Source organism: Python bivittatus, unplaced genomic scaffold (assembly GCF_059951505.1).
Source record: "Python bivittatus isolate LINGU-HERP-01145 unplaced genomic scaffold, Pbiv_v1 ctg000480_np1212, whole genome shotgun sequence".
In the NCBI taxonomy this organism is placed as follows: Eukaryota; Metazoa; Chordata; class Lepidosauria; order Squamata; family Pythonidae; genus Python; species Python bivittatus.
Window position 1 is genome coordinate 29,713,500 of NW_028277075.1, and position 23,826 is coordinate 29,737,325.

General features: G+C 39.1%; 1 protein-coding gene across 2 annotated transcripts in view; it reads right to left on the reverse strand.

Moving 5' to 3' along the window:
- GALNT16 (polypeptide N-acetylgalactosaminyltransferase 16) overlaps positions 1 to 23,826 on the reverse strand; it is a 173,524-nt gene that overhangs the window by 129,610 nt on the left and 20,088 nt on the right. The gene's annotated exons all lie outside the window — the stretch shown is intronic.

Consider the following 23,826-nt stretch of genomic DNA (forward strand, 5'->3'; position numbering starts at 1 on the left):
AAACTAGTTATCATTAACCACAGTTCGTTATTGGTATCATTAAGAGAAGAAAAAAGGGTGGTAGCTGCAAATTTTTCATCATGGTTAATAAATGAGCAGTGTTACATCTATATCTGATTAATCTGAATGTGCTTTTGTAAACTGAATTTGGAAACAATTACTTCCATTTAGGCACCAAATGAATAGCCTAAAGCTGTTATATATAAAGTTATATATACAAATATTTTGAAAATCAGATATATGGCAGGAAAAATGTATAAATATGTGACATTTAAATGTGGAAAATGTTGATGGTTGTAATGCATATTCTGAACAGAAATGTGTATTCTGAAGTTAATATGCCAAAAATAATTCCACGGGGCTTTTTGCCAAACTTCATGGAAGATGTTCGCCCACTTGGCTACTACATTATGAATGGGCTGTTCATTTAATGTGAAACCTATTTTCCACTGGCAAATGTTAAGGAGTATGCCAAAGTTGTTCCAATACAATACAGCTTCAACAATGAGGCATTTCATATTCACAAATCAGATGTTGAAATATTTGCCCAAAGACCAGCTTTTTGTAATACCAAAACAATGCTTTGAACTGCTTTTGCTCTCTGTTAAGCTTAAGTCAAGGACACTCATCTATTTGAACTGCTGTGTGTTTCCCTCTAATGGTGGCTGTCTGTCTTTAACAATTGTGTAATTGTCCAAAATGCATCAGATGCCCTTTCCCAGCATGGAAATGTGATGATCTGTAAAAGTACAGCTGTTAAATATGTACCCATTACCCATCACTGACATAGTCGGTGTGTCGAAAAAAGTCTGAATAGCAGGTCAGCCATCCTCTGCTCAGAGCCCTCCAGATATATTGGACTGCAATTCCCATAGTCCCCGGGTCCAGAGCACCTGGGGGTTCTAGTCTGGGGAATGCTGGTTGGCAGCTGCAGATGTTCCACTGCAATATCCACAACAGTCAACAGTATGAAGTAGAGGCCACCACAAAGGCAATGGGCAAACACCCCAAGACAAGGAGGTTTTCTGCTCTCTGTGTGCGGTCAAAAAGCAGGAAAAATCTTCATGCAAATATAAATCAGTCAAAATAATAATTTCCCCTTCCCCTGCTTGCCTGTTCTTGGGATTTCCCCCTTCTCCAGCAATCTCCTCCCCCAGGAGTTCCTGGCTGTTTTTGCCAGTCTTCTGCATAATGGCCACTATGCTTTTTTCACCCTTTACTTCAGATGACACATGGATCAAGGCAAAGATTAAGGATGGAGCAAGAGGCCAACAAATTGCCAGTTTTTCCACTCTCCAGCTGGCCAGCTGAGGAAACACTGAATGGAAGTAGTCAAGGATGTCCAGGAGGTGGCACAAAAGCAGTGAGGTGAGTTAGGAGTGAAGCCAGTAGAGCAAACTTCCCTTCTGAAAGGGTCCAAACAAAGGACACAAGGCAAGGCCTTGTATTGGAAAGCTAAAGTCAGGGGCTCTCTAAAAATTTTATTCTGAAATGCTCAAGTCACATGGCACCCCAATACTTAGCCCTAGGTAATCAATCCCCTAAAATCACTGTATGGACCCATGTTTAGAGGGACTGCTGTAGCATAGCTGTCCATGTGACCCTGATTTGCTGTCTCTGCTATTCACTTCAGAAGGGGTCAAAAGTCTGCCACCATTCAACACACCTTATCCCAAACAATTCTACGACTGGCTATACAGCAATTCCATCAGAGCTTTGGGGCTTTTAATCCTGAAATTAATTGGAACCAACCTGCTTGCTATACCAACACATGCTGCCAACAGCACTGAGATGACCAGGCAAACAGATGACCATTGATTCACCCAAAATAGCTCTTCTGTCAGTGTCTGTGTGTGTCCACCTAAGCATAATACCCACGTGCTTCCAATAGACCAATAATGTGATGCAGCTGTATGCTGATGACTTGTGCAATTTGTCCATCCCTTTTCAAGGAAATGGATCACACAGTCAGCCTATTGGGTGGTTGTATCACACACCAGCCATGTTTGTATATAGTGGTAAGCCAGGTTTTTCAGAATGAGCATGTCCTGCTCAGTTCCTCCCCTGTGGATCTTTTTGTAAAGGGCATAGTTCCATCTGCAGTTTGCTTTTTGCTGTATGCAGACCAGGAAAAAGCCAGAGACGTGAATCATGGTTATTTAGTTTTTCGCCTTTGTATTATTAGGAGAGGAATAAGCAGAGTCCCTGGGTCATATACTACAATAAGCAAAGCTCAGCTGGAATCATCCCCAGCTGTTAAATGTACCTGTTGGTGGAAGGAGCCAAGTGACAGCCACTGATCAAGATCTATCATATTGCTATTCTCAATAAACCCACATTTTTAAGAACTCTGGCTCACCTTTGTGTGCAAGTACATCCATTAATGCGTAAGTGTGATGGGACAGTGTAAGCATTTGCTCTTCCCCTCAATGCACAGAGAAGTGATTAGATGATTAGTCTAGAGTCAAATCTCAGGAGCATTTGTTCTCAAATCCATCACATCAACATAATTAAGGTAGACCATTTTGTTCCATCCTGCCAAGTTCAAACAGTACACCCTGATAATAGTAAGGCAGGTCTGTGCAACTCTTTTGGGGCCAATGGTTGTATTTGGCCTTTGAGTGACATAATGAGGAATGCAAGAAAGAAGAGAGCTAGCCTGAAGAAAAACTGAATTTGATTTGAATTAATTAAATTCAGTAAATGCAACTATTTACCAATGCATTTACTTCTGTTACAGTAAGAAAATACTGTGAGCATCCTTGACATAAGGACATTATGGAGAACTGTTTCATACAGACCATGAGAACAGAAGGACAGGAGCATTTAGCACCATTTACTAAATATGTTACTTCAGCAGACATAATTCTGTAATTTATTAGACATATCAGTCACAATTATTTTCTCACAAAGGAAGCAGCCCATTGACTGCTGGTTATAAAACACACCACAAGTCAAATTGCCTGTCATTTATATTAAGAGTTTTACAAGATGATATTATGGAAGGGAATCTACTTTGTCCGTAAGTGGATTTCTATGCCTAGAAACAGAGCTGAAGTTTTAAAAGCAAATGTCTGCATAGGACACTTTTGTCACTATTTTGCTATATGTATGACAGCAGACAAAATGACTTTCCACTATACAGTAAATCCTCTGGAAGCCATTATAGCAAAAATAACATTTGAGAGTCCAGAGATACATGCATGTTTATAATACTTCCTTATAGCCTCTGAACATCTGTCTCTTTATGACATAAATATGGACCAATAATAAACAATGAAATGCAGAAATCTAGCAGGACAAAAATAACAACAGAAGTTCAAACAGAGGGCATTAGTGAGTTCCTCCACAATAATTAAAAATGGATTTAGTATTATACTAAATTGTTGTATGCCACCCAGAGTTGCTTTGTGTGAGATGGGCAGCCATTTAAATGTGATTAATAAATAAATAAATAAAATTTATTTCCAGATTAAGCAATTATCTAGCCATCCATCCATCCATCCATCCATCCATCCATCCATCCATCCATCCATCCAAGTTCACACTACTGTAAATCAGTGGCATACTGCTAGTGTTCAGTGCCCTGACATCAAAATGACAGACATGAATAGGAAATTGACATAACCCCTCTTTATGTCCCTGCAATATGTGTGATGCCCATTAAAAAGGAGTAGGGAATTGATTGCCCCATTCTGACTTCCACTTTGATTCATTGATGCTCCCCACGTGGATATCCCTGAAACTGTGATTGGATCCAGCATAAAAAAATCCAAATGCCTAATGCACCAATTTCACATTAAATGACCACTCCACCCCACCGCACCCAAGAAAATGTGGATCCAAAATTGCAGGTCTCCTCATCCTCCAATGATGTCACCACATCACAGATGACCATCCATGGAACTTGGAGACGGAGAAAAAATGCTGTGTTTATTTTTCTTGTTCTGAATGTACCTGAGGGTAGTATAAAGAGACAAAGCATGCAGGGAGGCCTGATAACAGTACTTCCATTTGGCCCATATCCTAGAGGTCTGCCATATAAAAAGAAAATCTTGCCTTTGTTTCTGGAAATGCCTCCAGTGCGCCCTTGATACCAGCTGTAAAGTGGAAACAGGTCATTGCAAATGCTAAAAACCCCTCCAGCTGCTGATTATACCTAGGAAAACATGTTTTACTTTTTATTCTGTCATCTCTGGTACAAAAGGACCATATGGTTCACCTCATATGTTCATTTTTATAGAGAAAAAAAATGAAAGCAAGAAGCTCCAACAAGTGCAAAACTCCCCATGTGCTAGAGTAAGAACAGGAGAAGACATTTTCCTAGCTTTGAATCTCTCTCTCACTCCCTGTTCCCATCTTGGATTTGCAGCACTTTGGCTACTCCCTGTAATTCCAAGAGGTGCAGCATGGCTCCTAATGCTTAATGCCAGCCATTTCGTCAATTTACCCAGTTATATGTGTTGCCACCCAATTTGAATGGGAAAGAGAGGAGGGACAATGACAGTGGTGAATTTTGGTTGAGAGAGCAACCTCATTCCAAATTAGGAGCCAGTCTGGAGGAGTTTGAACCTAGTTTAGAAAAGGTCTTTGGTTCTAATCTTAGACTTTCTGAAGTGGGAGAATTCTTTTTGCTTTGAGAACAGGAAGAATTTTATTCGTAATTTGGGTGGAGGCTCATCAACTAGAAAAAACAGAATTAAACCATGACTTTCAAGCTATGTCAAGGCGCTCTGGTGAGTTGGGAGAAAATGATTGATGTGCTATAAGAAATATTCTTTAAGAAATGTTTAATGGCCTTTTCAAGCCCAAGGTATTTGCTTTCAAAAGAGACTGCCCATTGTATTTCTGTGAGATTTACTCTTCTTCTGACCTTACCACTTTTGAAAATGGTCTGGCTTGGAATAGATAATACCTGTCTACAGAGATGCAATGGTCTGATTTGCACACATCTGACACTAAGCTATAACGGGGTCTGTTAGATTTTGATTTAGCATTAAGTGCAAACCAGGACATTATGGCTTGTACAACAAATCAAATCATCATTAAAAATACTGGCCTCAGGCACCCCATGTCCTCCAAGAAAGCTATTTATTGCAACTTTAGATGAATTTCTTTTCCCTTCTGCCATCAAATTAAAAGGACCAGATTGAAGACTCATACAGAACCATGAAGACTGGCCATTCCTATTCTAAAAGCAAACTTTTTCAGCTCTAAGAGTAAAGTAGTTCTTCAGTTTTAATTCTGGGGGGAAAACACTTGATTAATGAAGCAGTGACACAGATGGCAGGTTTAATTCTTAGAAGTATAGATGAGGTAGCTACTACAGATTAAAGGCAGAATCCTCACCAGTGACTTGTGTCTTCTAGAGTCATCCAACTATTGTTGTTCTGAAATAACATGAGCACAGGCTTTATATTACTTTGACAATGGCTTGGAGACACACGAATACCAATGGCAATCCTGCTAAAGGAAGATTGGCGTCTGTGTACAAGGTCATAACTATAAAACACTGCTGAGTTGTGGCCACCAGTTTCCAAGGAAGTTACATTCAAATTGGTATAAATACAAAGAAGAATGAAAGTACAAGAAGAACCTGTTTTGTGAGCATATCTTATAGGACATATCTGTATTTACCATTTAGAATCATAGATTGGAAGGAATCTTGGAGGTCTTCTAGTCCAACCCCTGGAGAGAAAGAATCCTCATACTACCCCAGATAAATAGCTATCTAACCTTTGATGGAAAATGGCCAGTAATAGAGGTTTAAGCTGCTCCTGTCCTGATCTTATGCCAGCTTGACTCCAAATCAGTTTAAGAAAATTCTGTCTGGATTGAGGCACTGTAGTGGACCCAGGGAATGGCCTTGAAGGACAGGAGGGAGATAAAGAAGAGGGAAAAGCACATTCAGACTAGCAAGATTCCATTACTATAGCTATTACAGCAAAAGTAATCTTAATCTATATGACATTCCTTTCTTAGTCTGGTCTACCTTGTAGGGCTGACATCAATCTTGCAAGTCTGAATGTGCTTCCCGCTCCTTTATGTTATCTTCCTGTGAACCAGGGAGGGGCTTGTCTGAGATGTTTTCTCAAGCTATTTTATTGGCCTGGGCTCAAGCCCCACATATCTAATTGTTGCCTTGGTAGCAGCTCTTCCTCCTATCCTTCAAGGCCATTCTCTATTCCTACTACAGACACTTTGGCAACAGCTTGCAAGGTATTCAGTCTGAACAGCAGGCTATCAAGTCCTTCCACTAGAAAATTCCCCTGCTTGCTATGCCGTCACACCTTTTATTCACGCAAGCAGGTCTTTTTGGGCATACATACTTTTATATATGTGTATTTGTGTGTGTGAAAAAGGGGAAGAAAAGTAGTAATTAAAATACATATTTGTGCTAGGTTTTGAATCGGCAACTTTCTAATGATAAGAAAGGCATTTGGGACCATGGCAAGCACTGATTCTCCTGAAGGGTCATTCCTGCCACTGTGAGGATTCACCAGCAGTTAACTGAAGCCTGCTAACTGAAACAGGTAGGGGTGCTTAAGATGACTTAACATGGAAAAGAATATTTTGATAGTTGTTTTGACAGTGAATGAGGGATTAATAGAGGACAACATCATCCATTACCACCCTGCCAGCCCATTGTTTACTTTATTTTACTTTATTTATTCAATTTATATGGCCACCTATCTCAAGTGCAAGACTCTGGGCAGTTCACAATATTAAAACAAGTAAAATTATATACATACAAGAGCCAGGAGACAGGCGCCATCACACACCCGGGGCCCCAGGCTCAAGCACAATGGGGCAACTGGCCAGTGTGAATAAGCACTTAGTCTATTTTGTTTAAGCCAACAGACTAGGTTAGAAATGGCCCCTGGGCCATTTGATTCATCTGCATTATCTCAATGTCAATGTAGCATCTCATTATATTTTACCACTCCCTTCTGTAAAATACCCAGCAGGTTTCCTTAACTATGGGTATTATTTTTCTCCCAAATGCAGAAGAACAGAATGAAGTCATAAACTTTATCCTGGCATGACTACAGATTGATTTAGTTTACATATCACATTAAGATATGATTTACTTTATTACCACCATTTACTGATAAACTACAGTTATCCGTATTTAACACTAAGCTATAACCCAGGTCTTACTAATCAAACAAGCTAAAACTAAAAAAGCCATATGATGGTTTAGGCAACATCCAAATCCAGCCATTTTTTGCAGTGCAGATTGTAGAATATTTATCCAGACTAAGCGAAGGATGCTCAATGCCTTTGGCTATTTTACTTTCAGATGAAAGAACAGGAGCAAAAAAAAAAAAAAAAGGTTCAGAATCAAAAGAGGCAGGCTTGTCAAAGAACTTTTGACCTTCATGTTTAACTACAGACTGTTGCCCTTCTTTTTATAGAATTGCTCAAAATGGTCCAAAATCAATGCACTGATTTATTTGATTTCAGTTTTTTCCTAGGTTCCTTGAAGAACGGCTTCTGACATTTTCAGCTGACTGAAGCTGTTTGTGTTGGCTCCCTCATGACTTCTGCCTGGCTAAATCTCAGTACCTCTGTTCTATTCTTATCCTTGATGTTTCTCCTGCTTCTGAAGCTGTTGATCGTACTCAGCTATGCCACTATGGAGTTCTGAGAGCTGGATCCTTCCAAGACAAAATCCTTCCTGAAACCCCTTTCTGTTCATTTTGAATAAGCACAAGGTGGAGTCTGTCTGCCTTGCATCTGTACATCCCTCCCCCAAGTCCATCCAATTGACCTTTATAATTCATCACTCATCTCCAAGTGAATATGTCCACTCACATGGCATCAGTGTTTATTGTTCTTATCTCTGCAGCTTCTATCATATTACTAAGGAAATATGTCTCAGAGTCCTTGCTCTCAGATTTGGATCAGATTATCCGTATGAGCAAAATCATTGACAGAAAGCCTTTGTGAAGTACATGTTTGTTACTAACCCCCCCTCCCTCCCTCAGACATGCTGAAGTGGTACTTAAGTTTGGGGAGAGGTAGCATCAAGGCAAACATTGCCCACATTGTTACAGATGATGGGCAGGGTGTTTGCTCACTCAGTTCTCTATTTCTGCTAGCCACCTCTAGTACCTATTCACTCTCATTCTTGTTTTAAAGGCTTTAATAATTCAGAGGCAGAAAACCTCTCTATACCAAAGGCCACATTTTGGAGAGTAGGGAAGAAATCTGTAGGGACACATGTTAGTGATAGCAGGGCTGAGTTTGGACAGGATTAGCTCCATCACATGTATGCACACTTTTTCCACACACACACACAAGATACACACACACACACATACACACACCCAAATCATCTATATATTCTTTCTTTTGTTCCTTTCCTTGCCTATTGACACACAAGTACTAATATCCTCAGTGGCTAGAAAATAAATTCAGTGACAACAGAAGTGGGAAGCACAGTATCTCTGGACCATGGAGAGACCCAAGGATTCCACACAGCCCCCAAATAGCCTATATGCACTACAAGACAGCTATCCAAATCCAAATGCAATGTTGCTATTTTATGTCTCAGTACTTTAAAAGATTGGCCCAAATGCAGAGAAATACTCTAGAGGAAAATGAAACAAGACTTCATCACATCCTATTCAATCCCCACTCTCAATTTTTACTTACATCTTGAGAAGTTAACCTTTTTGAATCCGTTTCCAATCTTTGTAGAAAACTGGTAACATCTTTGAAAAGAAAAACTGCTTTTCGGGTCATTTAATCACTCAGCTCAAATGTAACTTTAACAGCTTTTCCATTCTCATAAGCAGCATCTTAGAGACAATGCTTGACTCACTAAAATTTTGGTTTCTCCAACCTGGTACCCTTCATATATGTTGGAGTACAATAGGAATGTTGGGACTCGTAATCCAACAAATAAGAGAGCAGCAGGTTGGGAAAGGCTGATACATTGAAACTAATGTATCTTCAAAGTACATGTTCAGCTATTCACTTCTATTCAAGAGACAGACTATGCTCAAATGGAAAAGATTTTGAACTGCAAGTGGTAGAGAACATTGGTTCTCTGACCTGTTTCAAGGTCATCTTACAACACTCAACTTCTGTCTGGTCAGTTGCAGTCAGTTATGTGAGGCCTCCTGCTGCACATAAAATGACACACAGTGAAGCCTTGATAAGCCCTATCAGTTTTAATCATGAGGGTAAAGCTTTGTAGATCAAGATACTAGCTTTGTTGACTTCTGATCATCTGTCTCCATTGTGAGGAAAACAGTTTGTCTATTCTCGAAAACCTGCTCCTGCATTCCCTGCCCTGCAATAATCTTACTTCCAGCAGCAAGTGCTGCAGATATATAGAAGCTCCTCAACCATTTATGGAACATCTGAAACTGCTGGAGCTACAAAGATTGGCTAGTCTGCACTACTGTGGCAGTGTTTTCAGCTCATATCACAGACTGTTCCCTGCCCCCCTTTTACGCTGTTGACTTGGACTGAAACTTCTTAGAAGCTGTCACTGAATACCTTCATTCTTATCCTCTGAAAGGTTGTTCAATGGGCAACTTAGCAACTTAATCACCTCTCTTCTAACCAAAGTTACTGGAATACAAGTGGAACATAGTAATGTTATGTTTAAAAGTACTAAAAATATGTGAGAATTGCACAATCACAGGAGTGAACAGGATTCAGATTTACAGCAATGGTTCCATGGCTTGATTATTTCTTCTTAAATGTTCCTAAGATGCAACATGTTCATATAGGAATGGAACTAATTTGAAAATGCCATCACTGTGGCCTGTCCAATAATATATTTTCCTTGTCAATTAAGCCTTTGTTGAAGGAGAGGAGAGAACCAGAGCAGCTACAGGGAGCAGCTATTTCTTATGCTCCCATGAAGTCACCAAGATACTGTCACAGAAAATTTGCAACTGTTTTAAAAACCTTTACTACAGAAGACAGAAATGAGATATAAATAATATAGAGATGTTCATTTGCCATGCAGATTATGAGGCCATAAAGTAAACCTGCATACAAATTGGGAAGCTATAAGACAAAACTTTATGCTAAGACAGTAGAAAGATTACAGTATCAGATCTCATCTTTACATTTACCAGTGGCATGTTTTCATATCATATCTGATTTTGCTGAACATATAAAATCTGTTTTATTCATTTTTGAGAAGTTGTGTTAGTTGAGAGACAGCATCTCTCAGGGCAGAGATGCTAGTTATGTCATAACCAACATTAACCCAGCTTCAAGGTCAAGAAGCACAGAGCAAAAAGTTTGTTAAACCATGGGAAAGATGGGAGAAAGGCACACTGGACTTAAATTTCAGTGGATATAGAAAAGGAACTGCATCTTCATGTTGATTTTGTGCAATCAACTTTTTTATCTGCTTCCTTCTAGGATGCAATAAAGATGCTTATTTAGCTATGCCATGCCATGTGATGAGAGCCTTAAGCCAAGTGTTAGCCTAGAACTTAGTCTAGTTGTCCTGAGTCAAGTATCTGGGACTTTCAGCCAATGACTTGTCAGTAAGTCTGACAGAATCTAGGTTGGAAAAACATTAAATGAAAAAAAAATGTACCCTTTACTGGGATTTGACTATCATTCAATTATTCTCAGAGATATGAATCTTTTATTCTTTCAGTTCAAAAACCAGCTTTCTTTTCCATGATTTGTGATACTTTGTTCATCATGTAGACTAGCAACCAGCACAACAGAATCACCACACAACTTAAACAGAACCTTTAAGACATACCTTTTTGTGTTATGAGACAAGAAGTAGAAAGAGAAAATTGATTCTGAAATGTGGACACCAAAAAGTTAATTAAACTTAATTAGTCAAGAATCAATTGCATAATCTTGAGCTTTATCAAATAAATGAAAGCATGTCATTCCTCATTGCTTAACTTCTAAATATTGTGTGTATGAGGACAAGAACCATATATTCCGTTTAGTTTACAATAATAACAAAAAAGAGAAGAACAAAAAGGAACAAAGCACAAAGATAATAATTAAAAAAAAACAATTACATAATACGCAATACAAACTTAATGCAATTCCACAGAAGGTTGAAAAGCCTATGAATGAACAACCTTACTAAAGTTACGCTTTATCAGAACCTCAGCGATGGCTCTAGGAGTAACCAAACTGGGCATCCACTGTGCCCGCAGTCTTCAGTTCTATGGAAGAAATGTGATGCCATAAATAATTTTCCAAGCCTTATTATTCCTCAGCTATTGGGTATGGAGCTATTTGGTGTAGTGATTAAGGCATCAGGTTAAAAACCAGGAGGCCATGAGTTACTCCCACCTTAGGACTTGGGCCAGTCACTCTCTCTCAGCCCTAGGAGGGAGGCAATGGCAAACCATCCCTGAAAAGCTGTGGCAAGAAAACTGCAGGAACTAGTCCAGGCAATTGCCAGGAGTCAAAATTGACTCGAAGGGACCAAAAAAAAAAAAAAAAGATATGGATATGGATATGGATATGGATATGGATATGGATATGGATATGGATATGGATATGGATATGGATGTGGCAGTCTATTCTTCCTTTGTTACAATACCTCCCCTTGAGTTCTGTCAGGCTTCCACTGGAGACAAGATTGGAATCATGCCTCCAAGAACAGAGAATAAGTAATATTTATGGAAGAAAGTAAATAGCTATAATGAAAACAATTTCAGCAACTGCAGCTAATCAAGAACTAGACCTATTTATAGAGGTCTCATCTAACCTTATCTTATCTAACCTTATCTAACAGACTGCTTAACCTTCTCTTTTGAGTGGACTGGTTTGTTTCCATCTGTCCTTTGTTTTTGCAAAGGTCAGGTTTGTGTTTATCTTGGTTTTTTATTGACAGTGTGAGGACTAACCCTCACACATATAGCTGCTTGTGTTGCCATTTCTTAGTTTTTTCCTCTCTCCTCATTGGAGCACTTTAACTCCCTGAGGCCATCTTTTTCTATTCTGCTTTTGGAAGTCATGTGCTGGTTGACTGTTACACTAATGATGTACGGAATTGGCATACCTCTCTTACTGTAAATGGCAACGGTAAAATAAAGCAGTGTTATTTTTTCATAAACTTTGTGAACAAGTGACACCATTGTTCAACTTTTTAAAAGGATGTTGTAGGCACTGTTTATTTTATTTATTTCTTTATATATCACATTTATATAGCAGCTCATCTCACCCAAAGCAACTCTGGGCGGCGTATAACAATTAATAAAGTAACAAGTGATAAAAATACGCATATAGAAAGATGAAGTTATTATTAAAATAAAAACATTATCATATTTTAAAAATTTAAGTTTTAAAATATACAAACCCCACAGAGAGAACAAAATATCAATTACGGTGGAGCCATCTAAGAAGGTCTCCAGTTCCCTAAGACTCCCAGGCCTGATGACACAACCAGGTCTTAAGGGACTTCCTAAATGACAGCAGGGAAGGGACAAGCCTCACTTAAGGGGGGGAAATGTTCCACAAGGAGGGAGCCACGGCAGAGAAGTCCCGCCTCCTGAGACCCACCAGATGCAAGTCCCCGGCTGATGGAACATGTAGCATACCTTCCCTGCTGGATCTAATGGGACGGGCTGCATAGTGCAGTTCTGCCAAAGTTCCCTCTATTTCTGAGCTTGAGTTTGTTGAGCGCAACTCATGCACAGGTGAGCAAAGACACTCCTTAACAATGGAGACATTAAAAGTTAACTGAGATAAAGCTAGGGATGAGGTCGGGGCCCAGAATCATTGGGCATCTGCCTAGATCTACACTCAGATGGAAGTTGACCTTAATCTGAAGACCTTTCTCCCTGCTATTGTTGCTGTTCTTGCCCTTTAAACATGAGTAAGCAATGACAGAAACAAGAACATTAGATTCCACTGGACTTTCTGGGTCCTAATGTCAGGTAAGCCCTGAGGGCCAAGGAAAGCAATAGGAAGCAGGAACAGTAGCACACCAGAAATAGACATACTCTGGCAACTGGGCTACTGTGAAGATTTTGCTTAGGGGAGCCTCAAAACTTGGAGTTGACATTGTATAAAGTTGTAAGTAAGGTTGTCCATGTCTGGTCTGAAGGAGACTTCTCACCCTGTCAGTCATAATGTTGGAGGCTGCTAACCATAACAAGAAGTTGATATAGTGCTGTCACAGGTTAACACTTGGAGAGCATCCAACACAGCAGTTACAAGGACACTAGAGAGCAGCATTTCTCACCCTTGGCAACTTTAAGATGCAACTTCAACTCCCAGAATTCCCATGCTGGCTGGGGAATTCTGGGAGTTGTAGTCCACACATCTTAAAGTTGCCAAGATTGAGAAACACTGCTATAGAGGAAGCTTTTTAAAATATTTGTATAGAATCTCTTGTCCTTTCCACAGTACCTGTAGGAAACAACGTTTTAATTTCTCTGTTCCTGTCCCCTCTTTAACACAATCGCTTAGGATTAAAATGAAGGAAACCACATATGAAACAACCCAGTCTCCTTTAAGCTTAATGCAGCAGTTATAATCCATTATCAAAAAGTAGGTGGATGGGAGTAAGAAAGACTCTTGGAGATGAACCGGAAGAACTAAATCCCTGATAACTAGGGCACTATATAACTCCAAAACAGTTGGCAAAAGAATATTAGCAAAGGTATATAAAGAATAACTAACAAATGGTTCTCTTTTTGAAACAGTGCTATGAATGATTTTAGAGCGGTGGCAGTGCCTTTTCCTCCTTGCCCTTTGAAAAAAGCCAGTCCTAAAAGTTTGCTGTTGTTATCAGTAATGATTGTTGAACACTACTGACCTTATCAACAAGCCCCAATTGGGAAAACAATTGCTTTAATAATTACACTTTTCTTCACCCAAAGAAGAATTTCCTGTATGGATGATTAGGAGTAGAGAGGTCAAGCGTGAAGATGATATTCAACCACTGACACTCTAGGTAACTTTGGGTCTTGATCCAACTTATTTCAAAAGGATAAAATTGGGAGCGGAAGAATTAATCATGCAGCCCGCAGCTTCTGGAGGAAAAGTGATATATACATTTAATAAATAATGTAAACATGAGAATGTTTTTAATTTTTCACAAGGACTATAAAAATATTTTCAGCCCTTTCAGCAGGGATTCCCAAGGAAGTATGATAAGGATAATTGCTTTTTTTTTTTTTTGGTAGCTGATCCCTATCTATTGTAAAATTACTTTGGAGTACCCACTTAAAACAATGCTGCTGCCCAAGCAATTTTGGCACTCCTCAAGGTGCAAACTTCTTTGAATCAACTATTGATAAGCCCGAATTAGCCCTATAGCACTAAGCCAAGGTTTAACCATGATTACCTGAGCAAGTCATTGTGACCAGTTCACACACAATGCAAAGCTATAATGTGTGGTTTCAAACATCACATTAAGCCAAACCAAACAAACCACATTATAGCCTAACATGGTACTTAACCTAATTTGTTATGTTAACTTTTGCTTTCTTGATACAATTAAACTACAACATAGCATCTGCATTGATCATGGAGTTTTCTTTGGGAAGGCTAACGTGCTGTGCATCAGCACTAATTTCAATTCTCACAGTTCATCACACAAATGAATAGTTCCTTCAATTATAAATAGACAAACAGCAATTTCACAGCATATGGATAGAGCCTTTCTCTTCCTTTTTAAACGACAAGGCCACTGACAATTCTACTCTTCTGAGCTACCTGATTCAAGAGCACAAAACATAGCTGTCACTGTTCAGAAGAGTCAGTGAACAACCCAAGAAACAATCATCCCCAAAGGACAAACAACTGTTTACCAAATAGACACATGTCCCAAGTTAGAGATACAATTTCCAGCTTATATAATTTGTTACATAAAATTAGAAGCTAGAAATCAGAATCCATTTCAGTCATGGAGCCAGTCAAAAAAGTGAAGATGACTTACAGTTAGTCACATCTGAGATGATGATGATGATGATGATGATGATGATGATGATGATGATGATGATTTTCTCAAGTGCCTACTATTTATCAGGTGCTGTTCACTTGTAGTTATGAAACTTGGGTGCAAAACCTTCTCATCACCTTCCCAACATATTTTGGATTTACATGTTGGAATTTATCATGAAAGTTCCAAAAATATAAATTAATTATTCAACATCTTAGAAACATCAGAGAAATTGGATTATTCTGGGAGTTTTCCAATAGTTTTTTCTAACTAATTCTTCATTAACCTCATGCTTCATTCACACACGCATTCACACACAACAATGTTTATGCTTTGCTTACACTGAATTTCCCATAGAACATCAAATACTTGAACTGATTTACAACTTTATCTATAATCAACCCAAAAACAATTAGAAATCATGAATGTTCAGTGAATTCTGAAAGAAAAGGCAAGGGAGTCCTCTCTGGTCCTTATAGATGTCTCAGGAAATAAGAGTACAATTCTTGCCCTTTCCTGTCCTAGACTAAGATGACCACAAATATATATCTAATGACGGGAACTTAATATTTATACTGAAAAGAACATCTAATAAACTTCTCATTAGTTTTCACAAGTCGAACCAGCAACAGAATCTCTGTCTTCCTGCATGTGTAGTCCTATTGAAAGTTCTAATGAGCCATTAAAATTTTTTACGGAGCTTCAGCTAGCCAATCCTCTGTTGTCCAGACATCTTCCTTCCTTCCTTCCTTCCTTCCTTCCTTCCTTCCTTCCTTCCTTCCTTCCTTCCTTCCTTCCTTCCTTCCTTCCTTCCTTTTTTTTTTTTACTGGGAAGGTTGATGTTTCCCTCTCAATTTTCAGTGGCCCCATTTGGTCATAGTCTCATTGGTGGTCAGCTGCTGAGTTCATTATGAGACTGAAAAGACATCTAAAGATATTCATGAGAATTTGAATGGCTGTTTGAAAAAAGTAAGTGTGAGAAAGCCTGTACTTCAGTGTTTATAATTTTGAAAGAAGATTCTTAGTAAGAGGAGTCTTGCTGGTGGCCATAGAAATTATTTATGCCTCCCTCTAAAAAAGGCATGCTATTTGTGTAAACAAAATAATCAATTATAATTGTGAATATATTGCAGCTGCAAGTTAAAAGTCTGCTTCCAGGGGGAGGAGGAGGTTGACCTTGAAAAGAAAGGTCTTCCCTATGCTGGCTGGGCTGATGGTAGATATTGTCCAAAGTATCTGGAGGGCACCAGGTTGATGAATACAGTAGTTTTCATAATACAAAACAAGAGTACCAACTTCCTACAAAAAGAAATTACTTGGAAGCTTCTGGTGATGCTTCAGTGTTCAGGAAACCAAGGAACATGGTTACCATGGGAGATTGCAGGCCCTCAAGGAGGGTATTTCAAAAGAGACACATTGTACAGCTGAGTGATGATTATACATATTTAATAAGACTGAGCATAGCTCATCACAAAGCGTGTTGCCTCTTTTTCGTTTTGTTTTTTACTGCCAACCTGAGAAATTGAAAATGGAACAGACAAGAGAAGGGGGAAAAAATCTTATTTCTGCTCTAACCAAGCCTGTCAGAGATTATGGAATCTTTGTGTCTGAGACAGAAGTTAATTATTTTGGTAAGAAAAACAGACAAGTGCGCAAAAGGGGGATGGGGGACAAACTAAACAGAGGTAACTGCAATGAGGATGATAAACAATCTGGTCATTCACTTAATCTTCTTTCTTATTTGGGTCTGTCTTGCTGGGCAGAATCCAGCTGAGGCACATGAATAGACAGTAATTTAAGAGCGGAATCTATCCTATCAAACATAATTTTCCCTAACCATCAGGACACAAAGCTCACTGAAATGAATGGAAAGCACTTTTGAGCAAACATACTTTGGACCAGCCTGTGAATCAATTAGATAATTAATTGCAGTTCCCGTTGTGTTTTAGGTAACTTATATTATAAAGCTGTTCTGTACATCATTCAGCTTGATCTAAATATCCTACATTTGAATGTTTTCACTTTTCATGCTGCTTTATGCTCCTTGGTTTCCTACCTAACTTAGCATTTGTCTGAATAGCTTTCAGACTTCATGCCCTTCAGGGAATCCTTTTCCCCAGATTTGTCAGCCGAAAAGCTATTAAAAAATCCCTCCTCTCCTGCAGAGGACTCTAATATATATCAAGCTGGATCTGAAACAAGGATCTGAAGCCAGAAACCTTCGTCATCTTCCCTCTCTTGTTCCATATACTCAGTTATTTGTTTCACATATAGTGCTTAACCATAGTTCGTTGACAGTCTCATTGTGCCTGAATTTGCTCAGATAACAATGGCTAAGTTCACACAGCATGACCACCCTAACCTGCAAAGCTCCATACAACTATGAGATGGCAGAGTTAAGAGTTCTCCATGCCATCTAGCGGTCACTTGTCAGCTCACGCATGGTAGCCTCCTTTTCACCCGTGCCTTCTGCTTGGAATCATTTTCCACCTGAACGGAGGCAGTATGAAATCTACAGAAGCCTGGTGGACTAGATACAAATGCTTTAAAACCACTGGGGTGATAGTTTGTGCTGTTTGTTTATATTACATTTTTAAACCCCAGCTGCTACGTGGAGACACACGGAATGTAAAATTATTTTCTGCTACTTAAGCAAATAACAATCCCTTCGCTTCAGAGTGTAAACACAATAAATAAATAAAGGGGCTGAAATCGTTATTTGTGTCTCCGTCTTGTAGTAGCTGCTCCAGAAAAGCAGTAGACTATCTGTTGCCACTTGTACAGCTGACAAAGCCCTCTCCTCTGTGGATTGTGAGACGCTGTCAAAAGCAGGTTCAGGGTATCAAAAAAAAATACTGTGAAAACTAGCTGCGAGTGCTAGAGGTCACCTGGCTTGCAAAAGTGGTTTGAAACAGATCGACAGAAGAGCTACAAAGGCTTCCCCCAGCATACAATTTTTTAAAATACCATAACAGAAGGAGACCTGGCACCCCCTGGGCTGAACTGCAACTCAGAATTAAAACTAATTCCAGATAAGGAAGCACCGGAGTAATTTATTCCAGCTGAAACAGCAAGCAGAATTTAAAGAAGCTAAATTTAATTGCTTGGATTTAATACTATTGATGAATTCCTACCCCCTTTGCGGTTGGGGAAGAAGCAGGGAGGGGAACACTATGAGGTTTTTAATGAGTAGCACCATTAAGAGCTTTAATTCTGAATCACTTCTGTCATGGCCACCTTATGAGAACTCTTAGTATATTTCCATAAACAGAAATAAAACAGGGAGCTTTGGAGCCTTACCCAGATACAGCTCAATCACTAGTCTTTTTGCTCTCTGCCTAAAATGCATCATGATTATTTGCTAACATGAGTATAACAGAGTTCTCTTTAGCAAGATTTATTGAGATGAAGGGAATGGGGTTACAAGAACTCCAGCAACTGAACTATTTCTCATTTAGAACCAATATATCCCAATGTGCAAGAGGGGAGAAATTGTCCAATTTTCTAACAGCTTTCCCATGGCCTAGTGAGGAGACAAGTCTTTTCACAATAATGGGGAAGTTGGCGGTTTACTTAAGGGTCTTCTCAATCTTTATCAATCTGGGAACCAATTATTACACCATACTACAGTAGGTAGTCAGTTGGTAGGAAAGAAATGAGAATGAGGCTTCCCAAAATTAAATGGATTGGCTTGAATCACACAATCCTCATTTAGATGCACCTAACATGCTGTGTGAACTCAGATGTTGCTAAACTGTGACTCCTAGTGAGGAGAGAGGGCTCACAGGAATCATAGGTCCATAGGTTTCTCAGCCTACCATAGGACACATTCTCCAACACAATTTGATACATATTAACAGCCTTCCTCAAACTGGATGGATGGATGGATGGATGGATGGATGGATGGATGGATGGATGGATAGGAGGGAGGGAGGGAGGGAGGGAGGGAGGGAGGGAGGGAAGGAAGGAAGGAAGGAAGGAAGGAAGGAAGGAAGGAAGGAAGGAAGGAAGGAAGGAAGGAAGGAAGGAAGGAAGGAGAAAATGAGTATAGATTTTTACCTTTCCTCATATTTGATGCCCTCCAGCTGATTTCAATTCCCAGATTTCCCAGGAACGTCCATGCTGTTGGGCATTTTTGGGAGTTAGTCCACACATCTGGACAGCACTTAGTTTGGGAAGACCAACATATATCTATTAATGCTGCTCGGCCATTATTACTACAACTATTCAACATTTATCAGTGAAAAGCAAATTGTCTTGAATCCAGTAACATCACATGTTGTGTGGAGAAGCTATGGTCAATCCAGTCTCCTAAAATCCCTGCTAATGATGCTGTCTTGGGAAACTGATATTACTTTTCAAACCAGTGAACATAATTAGACAGTGTGACTATAGTTATTGGCTCAAATGTTTCCAAAAGAAGCGCTCAGACTGAATTTAAAGAGACAGCAGAAAATAGCTAAGAATTATTTCAGACTGCTTTGAGAATCAGAGGAAACCTTATCTGGCAGGTCCAACTTCTGTCTCTGCACAGATAAAACTACAGAACAGGCCACCTTTATAAACGAGAAAGGGTTTTAATCACCTCAGCAGTAACAGCAACAACAAAATGTTCTGTATTCTACCAATCAAAATGTATGGTATCCAGGAGCAGATTTTCTCTGTAGAAGTACAATGACTATACTCAGTTACAGCTCAAAATTCTTTAATTCCAAATCTAGACCTTTTGTTTTAAATCAGACATGGATGACCTTTTGAAGGTTAAGGCTACAATTAACATTTCTGGAAAGTAGAGAGCCAAAAAAATAGATGAAGCCACTTCACAATATGCAAGTGGCTGGAACATGTTGATTTTTTTACTGCGGCATACTCATTCTAGAGCTTACATTACAGTGTTCATCTGTTTCCCGCCTCAAAATGGAAGGAAACTGTGTCTTTCATTTTCAGCAAACATGGTTAGTAGATCTCTGAGCGTTGTAAAGATGTATTTGGGCCACAGGAAATCCTTCCCTGCCTATTGTTATAGATGGTGGCTATCAGCATTCTAAGGAAGATCCCGGGGCAAAAGGTTCATTGGGGTCCCCCCTACCCACTTTCTTTTCACTGCCTACTATATCAGTGTTATTTTCTTTTCCTCCTCATTGCTTTTGGTCCATTAAAGTCAATGGCCCAGTCAATGAGAGGGTGTGGGGAAACCTGAGGTAGCCATGGGATCATATTCTAACTGATCAGAATTAGAAAATTAGTGAATTAGTGAACTAGTTAGAAAAATAGTGAAAATATGTTCATTTCAAATCCTGATCCATACTTTAGAGTGCTGTTTTTAATGTGTAGAACCCAAAGCCACTGTCTTCATTGCCTTGTCTATAAAGTCCTAGTTCTAGTAAAGAATTAGATTCTGTAAACCTGAAATCTACCCACCATTATAGTAGTATCCAGAGAGTTCCTGGACTTCATACAGATACAGTAGCTTCTCCTTGAAGTCCCTGCTCAAATCAGAAGGGCTTTTGTGGCTGCTTCGCACACAAGGAACAAGTAGGAGACAGAGAGAGAGAGAGAGAGACAGCTCCCTAGTACTATAAATCTCAAAACTAAATCCAAAGAATTTAGTCAACTAAATACAAAGAATGGATTAACACAGTATATATCTTATGATAAAATTAATATAATATTTTTTTGTTTTCAAAAACCAACTGGACCACACGAAAGAGAAAATTGTCTTATTAAGTCCACCAGCATATTTTAATTCAGTTATATCTATCCCCCCAAAATTCTGGTTAACTTTTAAAATAGCCAAAGTAAATTATATCCATTGTGTGGATTTAAAACCAAATTAGCTGAGAAGAAATGGAGACTAATGGAATCAAAGAATTGATCTTCATCAAGGATATGATCTCTTCCACTAAGACTTCAGATTGGAGCTAGGAAGTATTTTTATTTACAGGGAACTGCCACCCCAGCAACATGGGGCATGAAATAAAAATGGTATTTCATATACCCGGCATGGCACCAGAGAAGTAGTTCTCTTCTTTTTCTTTTTCTTAAACTAGCTCTCAAAGTAAGGCAGTCTGGGATAGAAGCAAAGCCCCAAGATCAGCTCCCCTTTATGCCAGTCTGAAGTTGGCATAATACCTTTTTCCTGTATTTGTTGCCAGAAGGGAAGTGATATACTGTACAGATAGAGGTAGACTTCGTGGATACATTCAAAGCACATGGAAGCAGTTTGTTTGTTTTTAACTTTCTAGTCTAGTCTAGCAGCCTTGGTTTTCCTAGTGGCTTCCCCTCCAAGAACTAATCAGATCTGACCCTGCTTAGCTTTTCAAGATCAACCAAGGTCAGCTACACACTGCTACCGAGCTGGGCTTAATGGAGCCATAAATGCGCACGTCGCATTTGTAACTTTTCAGAACACAAGCAAAGTCATTGTCAATGAATACCGCAAGGAAAATATGCAGAATGATTTAAATAGATGCATATAAGCAGTGATGAGATTTTTTGCAAAGGAACTCTAATAGTGGGTATTAGACCAGAAGATGTAGTAATTTATCTGTAGGGGAAGAGGTGAGGCTCATATGCCTTGGTGCATTTGAACTGAACAAGACAAAGGAGCAGAGAATACAATCTGGAGCAATCATGCACTGCTTCCAGAGGGCTAGAGAGATTTATGCACTCGTTTTGTTTACGTTTTTGCTTCTTTAATCACTGCCATGACTAAGCTATGTTTGTAAGAGCTCCAGAAACTTTCACAGCAGAATTGGCTGTTATGGTCCACATGTGAGCAGTGAACGAGGCTAAAGAGTGATTAACAATACTGTAATCTGCTTTTTCATACTAACCTGTGTTCAGTTTTAAAACTAATATCATTATTCCCGTTTTCCTTGGAATAGTCATGTTCTCTTTCTTTATAATAAAATCAGTCAAGATTCCTGTGACATCTTAAAGATTAACACATTTCCTAAAGTGCAAGCCAGCGTTTTCCAGGTAAATTGGGATTGGCTGACGAGAATTGGTGTAAACTTGTACAGATTGCAGTCCACTAAATAGCCTAGGCCAGGCTGCAAAAATCTGGATGACCACAAGAAGGCAGCAAAGAGATACAAAAGCAAGAAATGTTTATATTGAGTATGAACAGTGATCTCAGAGGAAGAAAAAAGTAGGTTGTGATTTTAAAAGCTTATGATAATGAAGACTTAAGAAAAATTTTGAAGATAGCGTAAGATTCCTTGATGATTGTCCTGCAAAGGGCTGACATAAGTATTAAGTCTACCTACACTTTTTAAATATATATGAGAATAAATATTTATGAGAATAATAAAATACAAAAGAAAAAAAGTCCCCATTGGATAGTGACAGTTGAGTCGTGCAACAAAAAAAGCAACTACTAAGCCTAGGTAAGACATAAATACAAAAATTATGGGAAAACTTTCTAGTAACACATTTTCTCTTCCCTTCTGTTTATTTCCTCCATTGCTGACCAGTGGGCTATGCACATGTTAACATTAATTGGAAGAACTATTTCAGACTCCATGTGTGTGTGAACGCAGCACAAGCTATTCATTAAAGCAGCCCAACTTTTTACAGGCTTCTGATAAAAGAGGCCATTGCTTTCAAGAGTCAACTCTGTGTGGTTCTTAAAGCAGTAGCACCAGCGGGTCTGCAGGTGGGTCAAAAAAGTCAATATGGCAGCCACAACCATGCGATCAAAGTCCTCCCCCCCTTTTTTTATGGGCATCACAATGCCCATAAAAAGGGGGCATGGCTTCAATCACATGATTGTAGCTCCCATCTTGACATGTTTGACACTCCTCCCCACAAACACTCCTGTGTTGGAGGGGTGTTTTTTTCCCTTTCCAATTCTTCAGGATGGATCCCGCAGGACTGTGACATAACAAAACTTGCAACAATTCTTACCCACTTTTGGAAGGCAATTATTTCAAATATTTTATACAAGTACTGTCATCAAAGGTGCTGGGGAAAGCAACTGATGGATTATTTTTCAGTAAAGAGGTATCACTGTGAGTCTTGTTTTGAGAATTTGTTTGCTTGTTTGTTTGACACATTTACATGGTCTCCCATCTTAACCTCTGGATGGTTAACAAAACTCATGGATAAAACAGTATAAAAGGCATAAGACAGAACAGAGTTTTAAAAAACTGTAACTGAGGCTCCTCACAAAACTGTCTCACAACCCAGAACAGAACAAACATAATGGGCTCCACTATCATTCCTGGCCCAACCATTTGAGGAGAACGCCAGGTCTTCAAGTTCTTCCAAGGTCAGGGCCATCTGAAACTCAGGGGAGAGTCTGTTCCATACAGCAGGCATCACAACAGAAAACAGCATGGCACGAAACACCAATTTTCTTTGAGACTTAGTGATCTTGCAAGTTGGTGGCCATTTATTGTTTAAATTTTATTTAACTTTGTGGTCCTGCAACTGTCATTTGCAAAGATCCTTGTGCCGTGATGTACGCAGAGCCAGATTGCTGGCTTGTGTGAAGTCCTCAAAACCTTTTGCTGATAATACAGAGGTCCCCATTATGGCATTAGCTCTTATAAACCAGAGTCAAATGAATGAGGTGGTATTCTGAGTTAAAAGCATATACACTTGTTTAGTGGAATGAAGGAGATGACATGGGGACCATCCATCTCTTTTGCACAAAACCAGATAAGAGATGGTTTGAAGATTTAGAATATTAGATATAACATATAATGTTCTGGTATAAGAGCTGTACGGCTCAGAAGGCAATGCTTGAGTACAGCATAGCAAGGAAAGGAAGATCAGTTTTACACCAGAAGGGGAAAAAAATTATATATATAATTTTGTGTGTAATGTATGTATACACTGTACATGTATGTATACACTATACATACATGTATATAATGTATGTATACACACACACACACACATACAAACAC